A 22,648-nucleotide genomic window follows, 5' to 3' on the forward strand; every position below is an offset into this window, starting at 1 on the left:
CATTGTTATTCTTCAAACTGCAGTTATTTTTAACTTCCGATGGCGCATACTATTTTTCTTTGTACGTCTGTGGCACAGATGATCACGAATCAATCCTTTTTTTCGTGCCACTTTCAACGAATTGATAATTGCATGAGCAATAAAGACGGATTCTATCATGAACGCAGGAACTGCAAACTATTTCGGAGAAATTGACTTCATCCTCGATTCTTGTATGTCTCGTGCTGCCCTATTTTTGGATTGTTGTGTGATGTTTTATTGTTGTTGTTTGTCTTTTCTTTATTTTATGTTAGGCCACGATGTACATATATGCTCAAAAAACGGGCCTTTAAATTTTTTTTTCATAAAGTATTTTATTCGTATTCGTATCATATTTGTGTATAGTTCTACAACACTTTGGCTGTCACAAAAACTATTTGAATGGATTCGACGTAAGCATTAAAACGTTTATTCCTTGAACGAGAATTTTGAACTCGACATAAATACCCAAAAATCTTTTTCAAAGGCAATTGGGAGAAGGAATCAAATAAAGCTTTACTTAGCAAAAAAATAAATGGAAATGGAAACCTTCATATCAGCATATGGTCCGAGACATAAATTATTCTAAGTGCATTTCTTTCAGTTTTAGACAGTACATGAAAATTACAGAAATCCCATCAGCGCTTTCTCGATAATATTTTGACAGAGCGTTGGGCTACTTTTGGGACAAATTATATTAATTATAGAAAACTTCAACAGCGCTAACTCGAAACATGGACAATTTTGTGTTAAGGGGGTCTTGAAATCTTTTGTCAGCTTCAAAAGTGCCAATTTTTAACCTTTTTAAGCTGAACCAAGTCACTACTTTCCTTTAAAATTCACAATTTTTTTCCATTAAAATTCACGACGCATATTAACAGTTTAATTTCACCCTTCCTGGTCATGTGAGGCATAAAACAAAAGGAAATAAATTTGAAGGAGTATACACAAAAATGGAAAGTAACACACTGGCCACACGAGGGACTTTTCGTACGATAACTGGTCTCGGACAATGTTAAGTACTCTGAAAAAATTGGTTGCCATTTTGATTGTGTTTGTGCATGTGTATATGTTTTTTTTTTGGTGTAATTAAAATTATTGTACTTTGTTTTATGGAGAGGGCTTACATATGTTGTGTCTGTGCCAGAAAAGTGCTTTGTGTAACGGATGAATATCCCTTATACTTTCTTGTCTATTATGTAAGAACTTATTAAAAAAATTATTGTAATTTCTTGGTATTTTATAGCTGACTTAGCGAAATTCGCTTTGTGCATTGTTTGAAGGCCGTACAATGACCCATAGATCTAAATTTCTATGTCATTTGGTCGCTTGTGGAGAGTTGTTCCACATCAAAATTAATTTCTTATTTTTATATATTAACCCCGCCCGCCATGTTAGAAGCGTGCGGGCTGTGTCGAAATCATAAGCATAGATTTCATTCATTTGTGGTCGTTTGTTGAAGGCCTCTATGCTTTTTATGCCCCCGCCGTCGCGGAGGGGGCATTATGTGTAACCCTTGTCCGTCTGTACTTACGCAAGTACGTCTCAAAATTGGTCTCCGTCCTCAACCACATAATATGAAACTTATACACAATGCTAATTACCACAACATACAGATCTAGATTGAAATTTGGTAGCGTCACTATAACAGTTTTAGAGTTATGCTCCTTTATAAATGGAAAAATTACCCAAAAAAATAGTTTCCGTTCTCTTACTTAAGTTTTCCACAACTAAATGTTATGAAACTTATACACAATACCTTTTACCACAAAACTCAAATCAATTACAAATGAATAGCGCTAGCGCATCACGTTTATCCCTTTATAATGTTAGATTCAAGCGTGGGCATCATCTGTGCCCATAGGGACACATTCCCTATTTATCTTCAGTGGCGGATCTAGACATTTTCATAAGTGGGGGCACACTGACTGCCTAAGAGGGGGCCCGATCCCGTCACACTTTTGTAATTCCCTATTTAACAAACCAATTCCCCCCTTAATACGCCTCTGATCTTTGATAAATCATGTCAAGTACCATCAGAACAGTCAACGACTTGTACAACTTTGACAGGGGTCTGACGACTTACAGAAAAGAGCAAAGATTTACAAAAAAGAACCGAAATCGAGATCGACTTTATTTTAGTAATCGAATTAAATTGGCAAATTGCAAATCATTTAAAGCCCCACTAGACCCCGATCCCATGAAAATGTAAATTTCCGTTGCGTTCACGATGCTACTACATCCGCATTACGCTTCTATAACGATCCCGCTACGATTATATCACGTTCTCACCGCGCTTAGTTTGCGACCTAACTACGCTTATCAAGATATGTGTACGCTCTTCACGTTCTCACTACGACCATACTACGGGTTTTCCGATTGCAACACGATCTACCACGCTTCTTCTGCAATGATAGCACGTTCTTATCACGGTCATACTATGTTCATATCGCGATCTTAGAGGCGACATCAAAAGATCAATGAATGATAAACAAAAAAAAATTAAATTAAATAGTTTGAGGTGTGGGGTTAAACTACTGCAAGTTTTGTTTATTCGACAATGATTTTTACATTGATCCATGTTGCATTGGTGAATCATTTTTTACTTATTGAGGGTCATTGAAAAAACTCAGTCAATTAAGTTTTTTTTATCCCTCATTGGACTTTTGATATCGTCCCTTACTACGTTCTCAGCAATAAAGTCAACATCGTGTTCCATAACAATACAGTCATGCCACAAAAATATAGAAGAACATGTGGAGTGGTGGTAGGGGTTGATGTAAAGGCAGAGGGAGCAAGGAAGGGAACTATGATCAAGTAGAGATGTCGGACCGACCAATCCAACCTAAATAACAATCTTATTGATTGTCCATATAGCTCAAATGACGATATTTTAGTGAACGATAGGAGAAATGACACAGCTGTGTCGATAGACATAGAAAATTTTGTAGGAGTGCCAATGAGACAACTCTCCATCCAAGTAAGAATTTATAAAAGTAAATTTATAAAACGGTAGGTCAAGGTACCGTCTTCAACACTAGCCTTGGCTCACACCGAACAGCAAGCTATAAAGGGCCCAAAAAATTACCAGTGTAAAACCATTTAAAAAGGAAATCCAACAGTATAATCTACATACAAACGAGAAGCATGATTGAACCGTTAGAGCAAATGAATAATTATATATAGACAAACAAAATCTAGGAAGCTTTTTTAATATATTCTTTGTAAAAATTACAATGAGAATGATGGGCGTAGTATGAACATAGTCAGGTCGTAAGAAAAGCGTGACGAGGACGAGACAAGGGCGTGCTAGAATCGTACTATGAACGTGAACAGCGAGGTATAGTCGTAGTGTAAGCCTAGTTGGGTCGCAGTGAAAACGTTGTGGTCATAGTGAGGTCGTAATAATGTCGCTGTGAGATCGTAGCGTAGTCTCTCTGCATAGAATTACAGCCACATTTGCGATCCTACTACGATCTAAGTGCGCTATCACTACGCTTCTTCTACGACTTGATTTCGCCACGACCGCACCACGATTGTTTGAACATGTTCAAAGTTGGCTACGCTCATTACGATCTAAAAGACCTCACAACGACCGTGATACGACCTTGCTGCGATCTACACGATCGTTCTACGATCATTAAAATTTGCATTTTTTCACAGATCGTAGTAGTGCGATCGTGGCCTAGTGGGACTGCGGTATAAGTCTATAAATAAAAAGATATTTTTTTTACAAAAGTTTCTTATTAGGTTTTAAAACATTATACTGCGACAAGACTATTTAACTTAAATGGTACCGACTGCGTAAGGGCTGTATTGCCAGTCAAGGTCGCTAAAAACTTCCATTTGTTGTAACTTTAATGTGAAAAAATACAGGTAGGATGGAAGCTTATCTTCTATATTAGAAAATAAAAAATATTAATCATTTAAATGTACTGTCGAACAATCTTTCTACATGAATTATATTTATGAATATCATTATGTTGTTCAATATCGATCGCTAATTTAGTTGGAACATTACAACAGTTCTTATAAATTTTTGGGAATGTGTATATACATTCCATTAATCAGTTAATACATATATAGATAATAACAGGAAAAAAACAAAATAAAATCAAATATCGGATAAAACATAGCGGAAAACATAACATCAGATATTGAATAAATACGAGTAAGTCTGAATATACCGTTCTTTTTGTTTGTGTTTTATGTGTGTGTATGTGTATAAAATGTTAAATTAAAACACATTGATTGTGAGATACATGTAGCGCAGGCCAACATTTACCACCATCTGATATCGTTTCGGTTATCTACATATCTGTTTTTAGTGGTTGATTAGATAAAAATAATAGAAATAAACATGCCATTAACCAGGGATTTAAGTATTTTTCTCTACTCTTATTTTAATTGTTTGTACATAAATAATATTTGTCATGTCGAATCCTTGTATAGCTTGCAAAGCAGTATGAATTTTCCTCATTGTTGAATGTTCTAGTTGACGTATATTTATAACATCTACGTCATTGTGTCTCTAGTGGGTATGTAAGTTTCTAACGACCTTGACTGACTATGCAGCCCTTGCACGGTCGGCTCGGTTATTTATCTCGTTGGTAATCAAACCAAACATTATTGTTTTGTTATAGTAACACATATATATGTCTGTCTAATTATCTGGACCATGGCAAATACATCGATCAAAGTTTGACTTTACCATTTGTTGTAAAACAATTATGATACAAACATGCACTGTGATTATTGTTTTCTACGATGTTAACAAACGGAGTTCATTCCTGGTCGTTGCCTTAAAGTCTCCGTAAGGACAAGGTACTGTTACGGTCAGACATCACCTTTAAATTGTAGCCAACAAAAGACACAAATCAATAATAATATTTAACAAGATTTATTATACAAAAGTTTACAAAAAGTTTTACACAAATATCACTGACATATCTTTTAAAACTGTCAAAATATGAATCCAATCTTTTATCTTTACATGTATCTGTATCTGGAAATCTTTTGGAATCCAATCTTAATATTACGTTCACTACTAAGGTCACAATCCAGTATGATGTTGTTTGTAGAATAAAAGTGTCAATCCAAATGCTGTGAATAATAATGTCTATCGATGTATAAGTCTAAGTCTAAGTCTGAGTGTTTAACTTTAGTGTCTGTATATATATAGTTGTCACGGAAAATTCTAGAACACTCTAGTATTATAATCCTGGTACTTTTGATAACTATTAACACCACTGGGTCGATGCCACTGCTGGTGGACGTTTCGTCCCCGAGGGTATCACCAGCCCAGTAGTCAGCACTTCGGTGTTGACATGAATATCAATTATATGGTCATTTTTATAAATTTTCTGTTTACAAAACTTTGAATTATTCGAAAAACTAAGGATTTTCTTACCCCAGGAGTAGATTACCTTAGCTGTATTTGGCACAACTTTTTGGAATTTTGGGTCCTCAATGCTCTTCAACTTTGTATTTGTTTGGCTTTTTAACTACTGTAAATTCAGAAATTATTGCGTGCATTTATTATTACGATTTTGTCATTTTAGACTTAAATGCGATTTTAATTTTTACGATTTTGAGTAAAATCCTGTTAAATTCATATAAAGAATTTCAAAATGCGAGTTTAAATTATTGCGTTAACAACTCAGTCGCATTTTTCGCAATAATAAAAACCTCGCATTAATTTCTGAATTTACAGTATTTTGATCTGAGCGTCACTGATGAGTCTTATGTAGACGAAACGCGTGTCTGGCGTATAAAATTATAATCCTGGTACTTTTGATAACTAGAAAGTTACAACTGAAGTTTCTAGTAAAATGTAAAACTTTATATAACGCATCCTTCATTAGGATCATTATGGAATCATTATGTAAGTCAAATGTAAAGTTCCAATCATGCTGTGATTGTTCCAGTGATTTCTAAACTGCACAGTTCTAAGATTATTCTGTAAACAACTATCAGGCCACACAACACAAATCAGACCAACATAAATAAATACAATAATAACAATATCATAACAGTACGATAACCCCCGTTTTGGCAACCCTATTTTCTCAATTTTCAAATTTGTTTGTACTTCTTAAGATTTGAAGCTTTTTTGAATGAAAAATAGCTTTCCAAAACAAAATTTGAAAAATGAGGAAATAAGGGGTCAAAACGGGGGTTATCGTACCTTGTTCTTTTAAAGGAGACTTTAAGGCAACGACCAGGAATAAATTCTTTTGTTAACATCGTTTCATTACCTAGGCATCTTTTTCATCTTGTAAATACAGTTTCAAAGGATAAATTACATTGTTTGCTGTTATTTTCCAATTGTAACCAATCTGAAATGATGTATTTATTCTTAATCTATAAAGTAAAGCATTTTTTTTAGAAAAAAATCCTTTCTGTTACCAACTCTGTCCTGTTACCGTTGTTCTGTTACTCAAGATTCTTTCGTATGTACCGACATATCTGACTTTATTTTAGTATATTTCTAAACCTTTTGTATTGCAAATGCTAAAATCAATAATTGGCATCTGATAAACTATTGCAGGATATACTAGTAAACCACAAATAGTGTCTAAAACTTATTCCTTATTCCCATTAGAAACTTTTTTTAAATTGATTCACTTTGGTAACAGAAAAGATCTGGATTTTTTTGTACCATTTTTAAAATTGCAATTGATACCACATTTAACAATTGTTTGAATTCAGACACCAGTTCCTAGATCCCTAATGTGTGTTCTTCGATTTGTGCTATTAAAATACCGGGTCTTGTCAGGTATTGTCTCATATATATTATGACTTTTTGTACATGTTTTTTTTCCATTTGTAAATGGCTTTGCAAATCACGACGGTGACTGTGTAGTATACTTGATAAAGCGTTTATTGCTTAAATCACGACGTGTGCACTTTTATACATCTTATATGAAATAGCTATTGCGGATATATATTTTAGTGTGTTATAGGATTTATTGTATCCTGTATAAAGATACGTAAGAGTGATAACTAGAAACTGATTTCAAACACAAATAAGTTATGAATATTAAAATTAAAATTTAATAGTATAAGGACAGAACAAAACTCGATTAATTTGAATCACTCCTTGCTTCGTTAAGATATTGTTTCAGCACTTCAAAATCAATTTTAATGAACACGTCACTGTCATTTCACGACGACACACTTTCGTGATTCTTTATCGACCTTACTTACGACTACGTTAACATATAATAGATGAAGCACAATAAATAATCAATCAGACGGTAAGAAAGCCCTTACTTTATCCTGTATATGTTCTTCTGAAATAAGCTAATATTCACCCATCATAACACCATAATAGATTTATCCTATTGTGAGTCTGGCTCTGAGGAGTCTGGCGTGCCCCGTCTGAGTAATGTGACAGAGTCTGAAGTAACTTGGTAAAAATGACATTATGTATGTTTCATGAGCCGTTCATATATTGGATATACAGATTTAAACCCTTTTAAATTATATCTATTGATCCTCTTTGTAACATTATTTGTGTCATACAAAACAGTTCTTCAAGTTTAACAACACAATCAACTATCAACAATCCGACAACTATTTAAAGGTATTATCAATCTATTTTTATAATACACAAGAAGTACACAAGAAGTAATACTGTCGTAACATGGCGTAGACACATTATCAACATATTTGTTGTAAGTCATTCTTTATTATTTCACATAGTTTGTATCTTGCATGGAGTATCGGATGGTGTTTTTTAATAATTAAGGTGTGCCGTTGCATTCAATTTGGTTACTTTCTCTTTGATTTTTGACCAGTGTTATATATGAGAATTTAAAGCAATTGAACCTAATTATTGATAAAAACATTAAGCTCGTTTTTACATTAAGGTTTCACTAGGTCAAAATATAGGATATTTCATAAACATCTAAACTTTGCCTGTATTTTTCAACCTATAATGAATAAAAGTCCTAAACTATTGAAATACATGTTCAGTTAAATACTTTTAACAAATACACACTGTGTTAACTATAAAATATTTAGCGTATTTACCTGACGATATCGGAATGTAGGTATTTAGTCGGATCTTAATATGTATACCTGTGATTTGTTTACAAAGATAAACAAACTATGTCGAAATGTTAAGGACTTAATTAAATCTGTATTTGTGTAAGTTAATGCAAGCATACGATTTGTATTGAGTCTTACGCTTTGAGAAGCAAATAATCTTTAAATACTTTATTAAAATATTGTGTAAACACGTTAATTATAAGCTATGAAAGTCAAGTGGCTCGAGCATTTTTCTGAGTAAGTTTTAAAGATAGTCAAAGAAATATGTTTTACAATGGGTTAGCTTTCATTAGTCTTTACTTTTCTATAGATAAACAACTTTTGGTTATATTAATAACTTAGAATATTCATTGAAGGTGGAGCACGAATGCACAGTTAATATTGATATTGATGTGCCATTTGTATGAAAGAGTGACATTCCTTTGTATTATGCTGCGATTCGAAGAAGTCAATGCGGGATTGGTTCCCTTGAATAGGTTCATTATTTTATAATTTTAAGTATAGGTTTTACAAATCAAATCAATAGATTTCAGTTTTTATTATTGGTGTATCAAAGACATTGATGTACGAATATAATTTCTTAAATTTGTAACGTTTAAAATAATTACATACCAATATAAAGAACCGTTCATCATTTTTGAAAAAGACTATGAATATAAGCCGAATTATTTGTTTCCCCCTATCGCGATAGAATGATTGGGAAATTAACCAGCGTATCTAATATTAACCACAGAGAGGGACTAGTAAGCAATTTGTAATTGTAGCTTATTTAACATTAAAACAATTTTCCACTGTAAATGAATGTCAATTTATACAAATATAAGGACTTCGCTAGCTAAATCTACAAATTTTATTAGATTTTATGAATTCTTATTACAATAGATAAACATGTTAAATAATGAATAAACTTGGAAATGTTATTTGGTGGCCAAACCAGTTCTTAGGACTCACTGAAAATTTTCCAAAAAATCAGGAGGTCTGCGAAACGACTTTTTAGATTAAAATTGGTTTTGACGAATACTGTTGCAAGTAATGCAGTACACGCTAATGTTGTTTTGTCACGTACTTATGTTTCAATGATATATTTGTGAAATATTTGTCCAAGTTCTGATCATTTCTGTATTGTACCTTAGAAATTCGTTCACGTAGATACATGAAATTAACTTAAACTCGTAAATCAATACATTTTCTGAAAGAAAAAAAAACATTAGCTTGTACTGCATTACATTTAACAGTATTCGTCCATACAAATTTTAAACACATTTAATCATCTAGCAGGCCTCAATATATTTTTTTTTAATTTTGTGTTCACCCTAAGAACCAAAACATGATAATTTCAAGTTTACTTACAATTTACACAGTGTGTATTCATCAAATATGTTTGAATTAACATATGTTTCTAGTTTAGGACTTTATTTAATTATAGGTTGAAAAATACAGGCAAAGTTTAGCTGTTTGTGAAGAATCCTATATTTTTACTTTAGTGTTTAAAAATTTAAAATTTTAAAGATAACTCATAAGATTTTAGAAATAAACTCATAGTTTATTTACCACAACCAAGAACTACAATGTATGACAACAGGAATTTCAGGATTGAGGCAGCAAAGTTGTAGAACTCCTTGCCTAACCATGCACGGAGCCTCTCAACTTTGGAACAGTTCAAACATTTTATTTCTACATGGTGTTCTATAGAAAACTGCTTCTGTAGATCATGTAGACAATAACTTTTCTGTCTCAGAGCTGGAATCTTCTTAGGTTGGTCCCCTCCGTAAAACATTCAGTATGCCTTCGGAATATACAAATATTAACGGTCGGTATGAGCTAATGATGGCCTTGAACTTGAACGTTTCGGTTCCCGGTTTGACGACGTCCACATACGGTACCAGTTGAAATGGCGTTAAACGTCAGACTGAAGTAATTTCTTGATCAGTTCGTGGAAACATCCCAAACTCATGAAGTCTTGATTTTATAACAGGGGGAAACATAATTATATTGAAGCAAATGCTTTTTATCGGGCATCGGCAAAATAGCAAATATGATATTTGACCGTCTCTGATTAATATAACTGAGCTAATTCTTTAGAAATCTATTTACATGTTAAATCAATCATCCTTAATCAGAACGATAGTTGTATGCATTGTGAGTGTATGCGAGTGGGAGAGAAAGGCTTTTTTATTTTTACTTTATGTGATTACATGCTTGTTATGAGCCCTATGAGGAAATAAAATATCTTTATATTTATCTTTTATCTATTGCATCATTATAAATTTGAGAAATATATATATATATATACAATATGACATAGACAATCGCATAGCTCCAAAAAATATTGCTTTTGAAATAATAGCTATAGTTATTTGAATTGCATACCATATCTTTAAATAAAATAGGTTTCAACTTGGCTTCCCCTTACCAGGGATTTGCTATTCTAACGGGACTTGTCTCTATTAGTTTTAATTAATTTTATTATTATCATGTATACATAAAATGTCCCTCTGCTAACTTATATTCTTTTTTTCCAGCGCCGGCAAAATGACACTAAATTAATGGTGCCGCCGGTAAAATAGCCCGGCATTTCTATAGAAATAGGTTATTTTGCCGGTTTGAACTAAGATATTTCACACAGTGCCGGCAAAATAGTAACTGCCTTTTATTTAACAACAAAGAAATATAGATTACATGTCGACTGCTTTCCGCATTCAATAATTTTCGTGAAATGTACGAGCTTATCATAGATAGCCGATTGAGCGACGATATTATTTATAGGTAAAAAAATGAGGGGGTTAGGAGGGGTCCTGATCCCTAAACCCGGGCTTAAAAACATGAAATCCCGAATTTAAATAAATTAAAACCTGACATCCCGAAATTCGCGAAAAAGAAATCCCGGATCCCGAAATCCTGAGCTTAAAAAAAACGATCCCGATAAGGCCTCCTATCCCTTCCTCATAAATCTCATAAATGCTGAAAACAAAATTATTGGTGGTACACCATCAGGCTGTTGTTTGATATACATGAGTGGGGGGCTAAATCGCTGTTATTTGGAAACTCTCTCCCTTTAAGCTTTCATTTCTTGAATGACACATTCCAAGCCCCCCCCCCCCCCTTTCCCCTCTTCCATTTTTTGAATCCTACATCCCCACTTTTATCTATCCCTGTCCGGTAAACATAAAAACAGTTTTGCTATAATTATGTACTGACCATGACTGATTTGATTAAGCCTTTTAGGGATTTTTTTTTATTCATATTTTTACAGAATTGACCAATTGACCATGTCTGTTCCTAGTATTAAGATAAGTATAAAAAACTATGCCCTTCTTTCAACTGGTGTATTGTAGGGTTTTTTGTCCCAAAATTTTTAAATTATGAAGCCTATTCTTGTTTTGAAGCATCTCACCTGGACAATTATAAAGTACATGCAATTCTTTCAACTTCCAAACTTTTTTACAGTGCTTTATTTTTTTGTATGCTATAAATCAATAAACATTTACAGTAATGACATTAGCGCATGATACGCCCGTCACATTTTCACAGAATAAGTTTAATTACTTCTCAATGTGATATTTGAAATTCATGAAAATCAAACAGGAGATTACATTAATAGATATAAACAATTCACCAAAATTTCATAACATTTGCTAACGCATATTGTTGAGTTAATGTCCGAAAACTGGAAAATTCCACCTTTTTTTAAGTGAATAAAACCCCATATAAAATCATAAACATCAACAGATATAAACTATTCACCAAAGTTTCTAGTCCGAGATTACTCTGACGTCCAACGGCTGTTTTGCCAAACAAGCTTGGGACGTGGGATCACGTCTTGCAGAGTAATCTCGGACAACAAAGTTTCATGAGAACTGGTGAAAGCATTTTTCAGTTTTTGTCCGAATCTAGAGAAATCCCCTTTTCTGACAAATATATGACTCTGTAACTCAGAAACGTGAAATCTAAAATTTATAAAAATCAAAAATGAGCTCTTGTCAATAGATATAAACAATTCACCATAATTTCGCAATGAAAAATAAAGTCAACTGGGAAACGTAAAAATCTATTTATCAAATAAAACAAAAAGGAGCTCACGTCAGTAGATATAAACAAAGTGCTATGCAAATTGATAAATGGGTTTTAAAGTTAATGTCCAACATGTTAACGACGGACGGACAGACCGTCAACTGTATACCACAATATGTTCCGTAAACGGGCATATACAAATTATCTTGATTCTTAATGTCTTTTCTGTGTTCACCATAACTAGTTGAAAAGATATTAAAAGGTGAAGCTTTATCTTAATACAGGAAATAAAATACTATAGTACCCGCCTTAGAACAATTACCCTCAAACTCAATCCCAGCCTTAAGTTCTCTTTGTAGTACAATATTTTAGATAGATATTCTTAAACACAAGTTACTGTCTGGAAACTACAAAAATGCCGGTCTTTGGCACTGGATTCCTGTATGTTTTGAGCAATTACCTTTAAACTCAATCCCAGCCTTACATTTGTGATATGGAACTTTGTGGTCAAGGTCACATGAAACCTGCCAACGGTCAGGTCTGCCTTTCAATTATTTCACAAATCAAATACAGTTTACCTATTGCCTACAGTATCAAAGTGATCCGAAATGAAGTTGAGGTCAGGTAAACCCTGTCTGATAGGCATGTAGACATTGCAAGGAACTAATATACCAAATAGTAAACATATTACTCATAATCATGGAAATTCACACAACAAAAATTGAAATGAGCCAGACGTCACATCTTGATTCGACTGCAGATGTTGAACCTTGAAGGCTGAACAATATTTGACAAAACGTTCAAGCTTGGTACAGCTTTGTATTTCGATTGTGATAAAAATTTGACGCAGTAAAGGTTCCCGAAACCGAATGAATGTGGTATATGCATGTAAAACCAGATGATCCACAGGGCGCAGCTTTATACGACCGCAGAGGTTGAACCCTGAACGGTTGGGGCAAGTATGGACACAACATTCAAGCTGGATTCAGCTCTAAATTTGGATTGTGATTAAATAGTTGACACCGCATAGGTTTCTGACACAGAATGAATGTGTTCTAATGAACTTAACATTTTGTTTTCTCTTACAGCAATTTATTATGCTGTTGAATATTAATCCTCTTAAAAAAATGTTTGAAGAAATTTTCTTTTTATTTATGAAATTTCAAATAAGAAAATTGAACCCAATTTTTTTAATCACATCCCCCTTTCCCTTATTCCAAAACTAATCTCAATTAAAATTTCTAATGGAGTTTGCAACAATAACTACTCATTTTAAATACATCATAAAATATTAAGATGTAAAAAAACTGCTTGTTATCACTGAATGGTAAAGATTATTTTAATTTATCAGTTGGTAGTAAAAAGTGAATATACATTGTATATTGTATATAACAAAGATTTAAGTTGATTCTGGACAAAGAAAGATAACTCCAATTAAAAAAAAATCTTGCTATTGCACAATATTGTGCAATTAGATATTTCTTGCTTACTATTCTGGACAAAGAAAGATAACTCTAATAAAAAAAAAATGCTATTTCACAATATTGTGTAATTAGATATTTCTTGCCATTGTGCAATACTGTGCAATTGAAAAGACTTGCTATTGCACAATACTTAATATAATAATTTTAGATCCTGATTTGGACCAACTTGAAAACTGGGCCCATAATCAAAAATCTAAGTACATGTTTGGATTCAGCATATCAAAGAACCCCAAGATTTCAATTTTTGTTAAAATCAAACTAAGTTTAATTTTGGACCCTTTGGACTTTAATGTAGACCAATTTGAAAACAAGACCAAAAATGAAGAATCTACATACACAGTTAGATTTTGCATATCAAAGAACCCCATTTATTCAATTTTTGATGAAATCAAACAAAGTTTAATTTTGGACCCCGATTTGGACCAACTTGAAAACTGGGCCAATAATCAAGAATCTAAGTACATTTTAAGATTCAGCATATCAAAGAACCCAACCGATTCATTTTTTGTCAAAATCAAACTTATTTTAATTTTGGACCCTTTGGACCTTAATGTAGACCAATTTGAAAACGGGACCAAAAGTTAAGAATCTACATACTCAGTTAGATTCGGCATCTCAAAGAACCCCAATTATTCAATTTTGATGAAATCAAACAAAGTTTAATTTTGGACCCTTTGGGCCCCTTATTCCTAAATTGTTGGGACCTAAACTCCGAAAATCAATACCAACCTTCCTTTTATGGTCATAAATTAAACCTTGTGTTGAAATTTCATAGATTTCTATTTACTTAAACTAACGTTATGGTGCGAAAACCAAGAAAAATGCTTTTTTGGGTCCCTTTTTGGCCCCTAATTCCTAAACTGTTGGGACCCTAACTCCCAAAATCAATACCAACCTTCCTTTTGTGGTCATAAACATTGTGTTTAAATTTCATTGATTTCTATTTACTTAAACTAAAGTTATTGTGCGAAAACCAAGAATAATGCTTATTTGGGCCCTTTTTTTGGCCCCTAATTCCTAAAATGTTGAAACCAAAACTCCCAAAATCAATCCTAACCTTTCTTTTGTCGTCATAAACCTTGTGTCAACATTTCATAGATTTCTATTAACTTGAACTACAGTAATAGTGCGAAAACCAAGAAAATGCTTATTTGGGCCCTTTTTGGCCCCTAATTCCTAAAAAGCTGGGACCAAAACTCCCAAAATCAATTCCAACCTTTCTTTTGTGGTCATAAACCTTGTGTTAAAATTTCATAGATTTCTATTCACTTTTACCAAAGTTAGAGTGCGAAAACTAAAAGTATTCGGACGCCGACAACGACGACGACGCCAATGTGATAGCAATATACGACGAATTTTTTTTCAAATTTTGCGGTCGTATAAAAATTAGACATATACCTACATTTGCATTAGGGTCCAGTATCTAAAATCTTAATGTTTGGGTAGATTCAGCATTTTAAACCACCACCAAAACATATATTTTTTTAACTAATTTTTTACTCTTCAGACCTTAATATGAGCCAATTTGAAAACCATGACAGACCAAAAGTCAAAATTCCAAGTACACTGTTAAATCCAGCATATCAAAGAAACTAACAAATTTCAATTTATGTTGAAACCAAACAAAACTATATTTTAGACCTGAAATGACAAAACATTTCAGGGCCTTTCATAACTGACAATGAAGTATGGGCATTACTCATTCTTGAAGGCTGTACAGTAACCAATAGTTGTTGATTTCTGTGATTTCTCTTGTGGAGAGTTGTCTCATCAACAATTATACCACATCATCTTTTTTACATTCAATGTGGACGAACTTCCAAAAGGATTCAAACAGTTTCATTTTGGACCCTTTGAACCTTAATATGAACCAATTTTAAAAATTAGACACAAAATGAAAATTCTGAATACACAGTTATATACAGTACATCAACCAAACTAAAATATTCAATATTTGTTGTAATCAAGCAAAATTAAAATTAGGATCTAAAATAAGCTCAATATGGACCAAATTCAAAAAGGACTAAAAAATTAGAAATAGTGTGTACTCTGTTAGTTTTGGCTAATCAAAGAGACTAAATAATATTTTTTTTAATGAATTCAAACAAAGTTTTTAATTTTGGACCCTTTAGACCTCAATGTTGACCAATGTAAAGACGGGACCCAAAAATCCAAAATAGCAATATAGTTTGATTCAGCATACAAACAGACCCCACAATTTGAAGACTTTGAATTAAACCTCATTGAAACAATACTGTTTGTTACGTATAAATTGCTTGATTCTTAAAATACATTCTACTTTTGCCCAAACAAACGAGAGACTACTATATTGGACTAATGTCAACAACAGGGCACTATTAATCAATATTTACTGTCGCATAAACATTATAGAAGATATACAATCAATTTATGAAATAATAAGTTGTAGAAAAGTAGAGACAATAACCTCTTTATGGGCAGCAATAAACTCAGTAAATTAATATAGATTTTAATTCTTAAATTCATTATTTTTTAGAAACACATTTATGGAACACAACCGGATCTTTTCTACGAAAAAAATAATATTATTTTATCCCAGTGTTTCAGTTCACATTTTGACAAAATCCATCCATATATATCTGCAAATAACAAAATTTTGCACAAATTATGACACCTTTAGTTGTATTGTCTGACTTCACGTTAGTCTTTTGTTCATTATTTCACATCTCTCATAACATCTTGGTCGTTTTAAACCATCAGTTCACTTGTTTATCATTGTTCCTGAAAGAAAAAAGAACATATTATTGTACATGTATATATAATAAATGAAAGTGAAATAAAGGTAAATCATTAGATTGACTTATTCGATCCACAAAAAAAATCATTCTTATACAAGTAAAATCGAAAACTAGTTTATTTTTTTTAACTTTACAAGTTTATACACGAAATCATGTATATAAATACTTGTACATACTTCTATATATGAGTTAGACTGAAATGGGTGATCTTAAATCACTGATTCAAGTAACATTTTGTCCAGAAATGTTGGAAGTAAGAGTTGTCTTTCTTTAATAATCAACAATTTTAAAAGTACTAGTAGTAGACAGTAGTATAAATAAAACACTAGACTAAGTGATTTAATTTTATTGTACTTTAAATATACTGTACACTATTTATGAACCAGGGACTAACTATGTTCAAAATTGAAATCCCATTTAGTTTATTGAAAATCACCTCAGTAAATAGTTTCTGGTGTTTTCTTTCATTATCAGGTATGGAATGTCAGACCTTTTTACTAGGGTCATCCCTCTGACATACATGTAAGAAAGCTAGTCCTACTGTACCTAGGCCCTCTCATGTCAAATACTGGTAGACCATTTCTGAAAGACAATTCAACTATTAACATTGATTTCAAAAATTCAGATAACACAAATTCAAAGTGAGGTCAATAAATAGTTTTTTAATCAAAGCAAGTTTTAGATCTATGGAATATAAACAAATTTCAAGACCTGCTTTCTTTCAAATTCCCTCATGAGATTTGTTGACCTGAATTTTCATACACTATTATATAAACCATGGTATTTAAAACAGATATTCAAATGATTTAAACATGTTAAAAGGATGTTTAAGCTTAAACAATATACATGTAATTATTACTATTAGATTAAATCTACATTGTTAGGAGGATGACCATTATCAGGATTCTCATTACAGATTTTTTTTTTACATGGTGAGTCAAGCAGTAAAAAGATGAAATTTTCTTGATACACTTTACATATGCAAGCTCACTAAAAATTTTGCAAGTACATATGATCTATGAATATTACTGAAACATAGATGTTTCATGATCATCTGATGAGTTGAGCCTTTTCAACTAATTTTTAGGGTTGAAAACCAATGTGCACATCATCTACATGTAAACAGACAATTTTTCTACATACTGTTTCAGTGTCTGTTTTATTTAATTTTCAGTGGCAGATCCAAAAAATTTCAGAAAAGAGGATGGGGGGGGGGGGCACACTGACTCCCCAAGAGGGGCTATTCAAGTAATGCTTCAGTGATTCCCTATATTTTTTCAGGCATAAGGAAATAAGGAATGGACCAACCACCTGAAAAACCCTCCAACTACGCCTCTGATTTTGACAAGCTTTAAATGAATGATATTTTCTATGTTTTAAATCATATTAATGTGAAAGTTGAGGTCTATTTCTGTATATATACATTTTTTTATTGTCAGTGGCGGATCCAGAACTTTTCATAAGGGGAGGCCTGCTCCAGTCATGCTTCAGTGATTCCCTATATAATCAACCAAATTTTTCTCACGAAAAGGGGGGGGGGGGGGGGCGGTAAAATAATTTTTGAGGGTCTTATGAAGGAAAAATGTAGAAATTTCTGGTGGCTGTGCTGAAAGCATTAATATGTGCCCAAATGAGGAAATTTCTGATGGCCGTGCTGTAAGCATTAATATCCCTGATGTGCCCCACTGTTTAAGGGTTTGTATGACCGAATGATTTATTGTCTGACATTTTGAGGAACACACAAAGTTTGTGATACATTGCTGAAAGGCTTCAAAGCAAAAAAAAATATAAAAGCCTTTCAATACCTCATAATTATTTGGACTAACAACAAGCGTCATCGGATACAGACAGCCTGAGAACCTTTACTAAATTTATCAATATGGTTTTTTTTATATTAGGCTTGTACATTTGTACTTCTTTCCAAAATTTCACTTGATGTACATGTAGCTGTATATACATGTATGCCTCTAAAGACTAAAGATATAAATATGACACCCCCTTTTTTTTGGAGGGGGTCTACCATAACATAACGAATCCGGGTCCACTATAAACCGATGTCTTTGAGTTGTAGACATGTTTTGAGGATCACTGCTTCTGTGTACGCCTTTTTGAGCCCCCTGCCTCTTCTTCTTCTTCTTCTTCTTCTTCTTCCAGTTAAGCGGCCGCAATCAACTGTCTGATTATTCTGCCACTGTGTGTTGCGCATGAAAGTCCAAAGAAAATTTAATATATTTACATTTTGTGAAAGTTAAAATCCTATATACAGGTGCTCATTAAAAACAAGTGTTTATGTCTATTTTGTTAGCCGAGCCTTGAAGCATTCAAGACTCGGAGCGGTGGTAGTTGAAAGTGGTAAGGCATTCCATTCCCGTATAGATTTTGGATATAATGACATTTTCCTTATATCCGTTCTGCAAAGAGGAACCTGGAAACATCCAGTTCTAGTTGTTCTTGATGCTCGGCTTGTTGGAATGAGCCTAGATGTTGCATCTATATTAACTAGGCAGTTAGTAATTTTGTACATCATGCACATCCTTGTTGTTGTTCTTCTCTCTTCTAGTTGTTGCCACTCGAGTTGTTTTATCATGGCGTCTACTGATGATATGTTACGGTATTTGTTGGTAACATACCTAGCCCCTCTGCGTTGTACCATCTCATTTTTTTTCTTGTTGTTTTGTTGATGGGGGTCCCAGACTGCGCTTGCATATTCTAGTGTTGGTCTGACTAATGACTTGTATGCATTTTCTTTTAGTTGTTTGTTACTGATGTTAAGATTTCTTTTTAAGAACCCAATAGTTTTATTTGCTTTTTGGCAGATGTTATGTACATGGGTACTCCAATTTAGATCTGAGCTGATTGTAACTCCAAGATATTTTGCGTCTGATACTCTTTCCAGTACATGGCCATGAAGGATATAATCATTTGTGATTGGCTTTCTTTTCTTGCTGATGGTCATGACATTGCATTTGTCTGCGTTGAACTTCATGAGCCATCGTTGTTCCCAGTCTGATAATTTGTTCAGATCCTCCTGCAGTGTTGTGGTATCTGCATCTGATGTTATTGTAAGATAAATGATTGTGTCGTCAGCAAACAACCGTGTTCTGGATCGAACCCCCTCTGGCATATCATTAATGTAGTAGAGAAAGAGTGCTGGTCCAAGGACTGAACCCTGTGGTACACCTGATTCTACATCAATGAAGCCAGAGCTTACACCTTCAACCACTACCGACTGTTGTCTGCCACTTAGGAAGCTCTGGATCCATCTGTTGGTTTTTCCATCAATCCCGTATTGCCCTAGTTTATGGATCAGTAGTGAATGGCTAACTTTGTCAAAAGCCTTAGAGAAGTCCATGATTAAACAATCAGTTTGCTTTCCTTCGTCCAGGTTTTGTGTGATATCATCTATGAACTCGATGAGTTGAGTTTCGATTGATAATTTTTTGCGGAAGCCATGCTGCATAGGATGTAGGATATTATGTTTATCCGAGTGAGCCATGATGTTGCTGGTAATTATGTGTTCCATGATTTTGCAGGCTATACAAGTTAAAGATACTGGGCGGTAGTTTTCTGCTTTGTATTTTTGGCCTTTTTTAAAGATAGGGCAGACGTTGGCTGATTTCCAGTCTATTGGTAATTCTCCATGACTGTTGATAGATGATGGTAAGTATTGGTGCTATTTCGGTGGCTAATTCGTTTAGGACTTTAGATGTAATTTGGTCTGGGCCAGCTGCCTTGTGTGGATTGAAATTTTTTAATACTCCATTTTCTGTGATTTTAATTTCTGGCATAGATGGATATATTTTGTTTAAAGAGCCGCATCTGTCTTGGAATTCCTGATTTGAGAAGCTTGTTTTTTCAGTAAAAGCAGACTGGAACTGTTGGTTTAGTATATTTGCTTTATCCAAAGGATCTGAATGTAGAAGGCCATCCTTTTTCAGTGGTGATACTTCATTTCCATCACTTCGTTTGTGCTTTATGAATGTCCAGAATCTCTTCATACAGCCACGATTTTCTATGATGTTATCTTCTGGTGGTGTTACAATGGATTCAACATACTTCCAGTATGACCTCCTCAGACCTTGTTGTACCTGGCGTTTGATTGTTTTGTATTTCTCAGAGTCTTTCTTGTCATGAGATTTCTTCTTTTTCTTATACAGCCGATATCTCTTTCTGATGAGTCTTTTGAGATCTCTGGATATCCATGGTGGGCTGTCCTTGGTTCTAGCCTGTTTGTGTGGGATATTCAAATTAACGCTTTTCTCTAAACTTGTTTTAAATACTAACCATATGTCATTGATGTTACTTTTGCTGGTTGTCATTGTTACAATTTCGTTCTTAATATTATTTATATCTTCCCTCATCTTATCCCAATTTGCCTTGCTGTATAGAGGAATCTTTCTTGCTGCCTGCTTTTTTCTTGTGGGGATGACACTTATTTCAGCAAAGACGATGTCATGATCAGATACCCCTGGGAGTATTTCCACCCTTGTAAAACTATTAGGATGATTTGTTATTAGCAAGTCAAGTGTGTTTGCCTGCCTTGTTGGTTCTTCAACAATCTGTAAGAGACCATTATCATCCAGTATATCTCCGAATCTTTGATGTATTCCAACATGTTGTGTGTTATCTTTTAGGCATTTTGCTTTCCAGTCCCACCCCGGAAGGTTGAAATCCCCACCGGAAACTATGAAGCAATTCTTAATGCTAGCTGTTTGATCAATGCTTCTTTTGTATTCCAAATAACCTTGCTCATTTGCGGTCTTTGGATTGTAAAATGATGATATATACATATTTTTCTGGCCAGCCAATTCTATTTTACACCAGATAATTTCACAATCTGTGTCGAGCTCTGGAACAGGTGAACTTATATATGTATCTTTAATGGCAATAAGTACACCTCCTCCACATAGCTGTCTATCTTTCCGGTATATCTTATAGCCAGATGGAAAAATCTGTGAATCCTTTATGGAGGAGTCAATCCAAGTTTCCGTTCCAATTACGATATCTGGGTGTGTGCTCTCTACAAGATTTTTAACTTGGCATTGTTTTGTCTTTATAGACTGACAATTTACATTAAGTATTCTTAATGGTGTGGTATTTCTCTTTTTTTTGTAGCAATTCCTATTTGATCTATCCGGTGTTGAAGAATGGATAGGTTTTATTCCAGTTTCAGTAGGTGATGGACTTTTTAAGGATGTATCTGATAGTATACTGAAGTGGTTTGACGTACTGAATGACAGGTCATAACACAAGGTCGAATAGTTTGGGCATTCACACAAGACGCAGTCCCAAGCTACTGCACTATCATTTACAAAGATATCATATGACCCGCTATGCATTGATTGACAGTTTATGTGGTACCATTGGTTGCAAGTGTCGCAAACAATACCTCGATCATTCCATGTCACAGGTTCATCGCATGTACCGCATGGGTATAATGACTGGTTTGGACCTGGGTTTAGGTTGACATCATTTGATAAAGCAATCAGAGTCATAGACAGAAAGGTCAAGAGAATGTCATCTCTGCTTGCACACTGCTTCTTATTTAGGTGTGCAGTTTGTGTGGTGAGGTCAAGGAACTTTATCATGGCAAATGAGAGGCCATTTATCTTGGTGTTATTGCAAATGACAAATTTGCTATCCACGTCTGGTTGGTTAAAGGTACTGATGACAAGTATGCATGAGTACAAAAATATCTGACGAAATACAAGCATTTTATTGCCTACGCAGTGTATCAACGAGCCAAAATATTGGACAACCTGTTGCAATGTAGATCTGTCTACTGCTGTATGATCCCCAAGCCTCAGGTTTCATCATAAAAACACAACTTGTACAAATCTTTCTTTGTGAAAATAGAGGAAATTACTGATTCTTTTCGTCAATGCCGACAAAAAAACGAGCAGTATGTTTATATTTTACTTAGAAAGCTTGGAAAAGCTTGCAAAGTTATTTTTAACAAATTTTTGGGCTAAAGTTGTGAGTTTGACACAAAAAGAAGGGCCTAGCGGACACTTCAAAAGCTTGCCCATCTGTGGGCGATTAATAATTGTTCAAAAAAATTATACCACACGAATCGGGTGAGTTTTGGCTATCTTACTTTCAATTTGGGCAACTTAAAATTACTCCACTCACCTGTATCGTGGCTTTCTGTAACCCACTACCATCTTCGAAGCGCAAAGAGGAACAACAATGCGTAACTGCGCATGCTCGAGATCGTTCATTTCAAATAGTAAAATTAGCCCATACCGGACGGTATTGTCAAGAATTTCAATAACGGCCGGGAAACTATTGCTCGGAACCAAC

General features: G+C 33.9%; 1 long non-coding RNA gene across 1 annotated transcript; it reads right to left on the reverse strand.

Moving 5' to 3' along the window:
* Positions 1–16,040: 16,040 nt before the first annotated feature.
* LOC134681280 (uncharacterized) lies at positions 16,041–22,631 on the reverse strand. The gene is made up of 3 exons (XR_010100598.1): positions 22,478–22,631; positions 16,782–16,927; positions 16,041–16,328 (listed from the first exon to the last, which is right to left on the reverse strand). It is a non-coding gene; the product is annotated as an uncharacterized LOC134681280 (long non-coding RNA).
* Positions 22,632–22,648: the final 17 nt, after the last annotated feature.

The sequence above is a fragment of the Mytilus trossulus genome, chromosome 8 (assembly GCF_036588685.1).
Source record: "Mytilus trossulus isolate FHL-02 chromosome 8, PNRI_Mtr1.1.1.hap1, whole genome shotgun sequence".
In the NCBI taxonomy this organism is placed as follows: Eukaryota; Metazoa; Mollusca; class Bivalvia; order Mytilida; family Mytilidae; genus Mytilus; species Mytilus trossulus.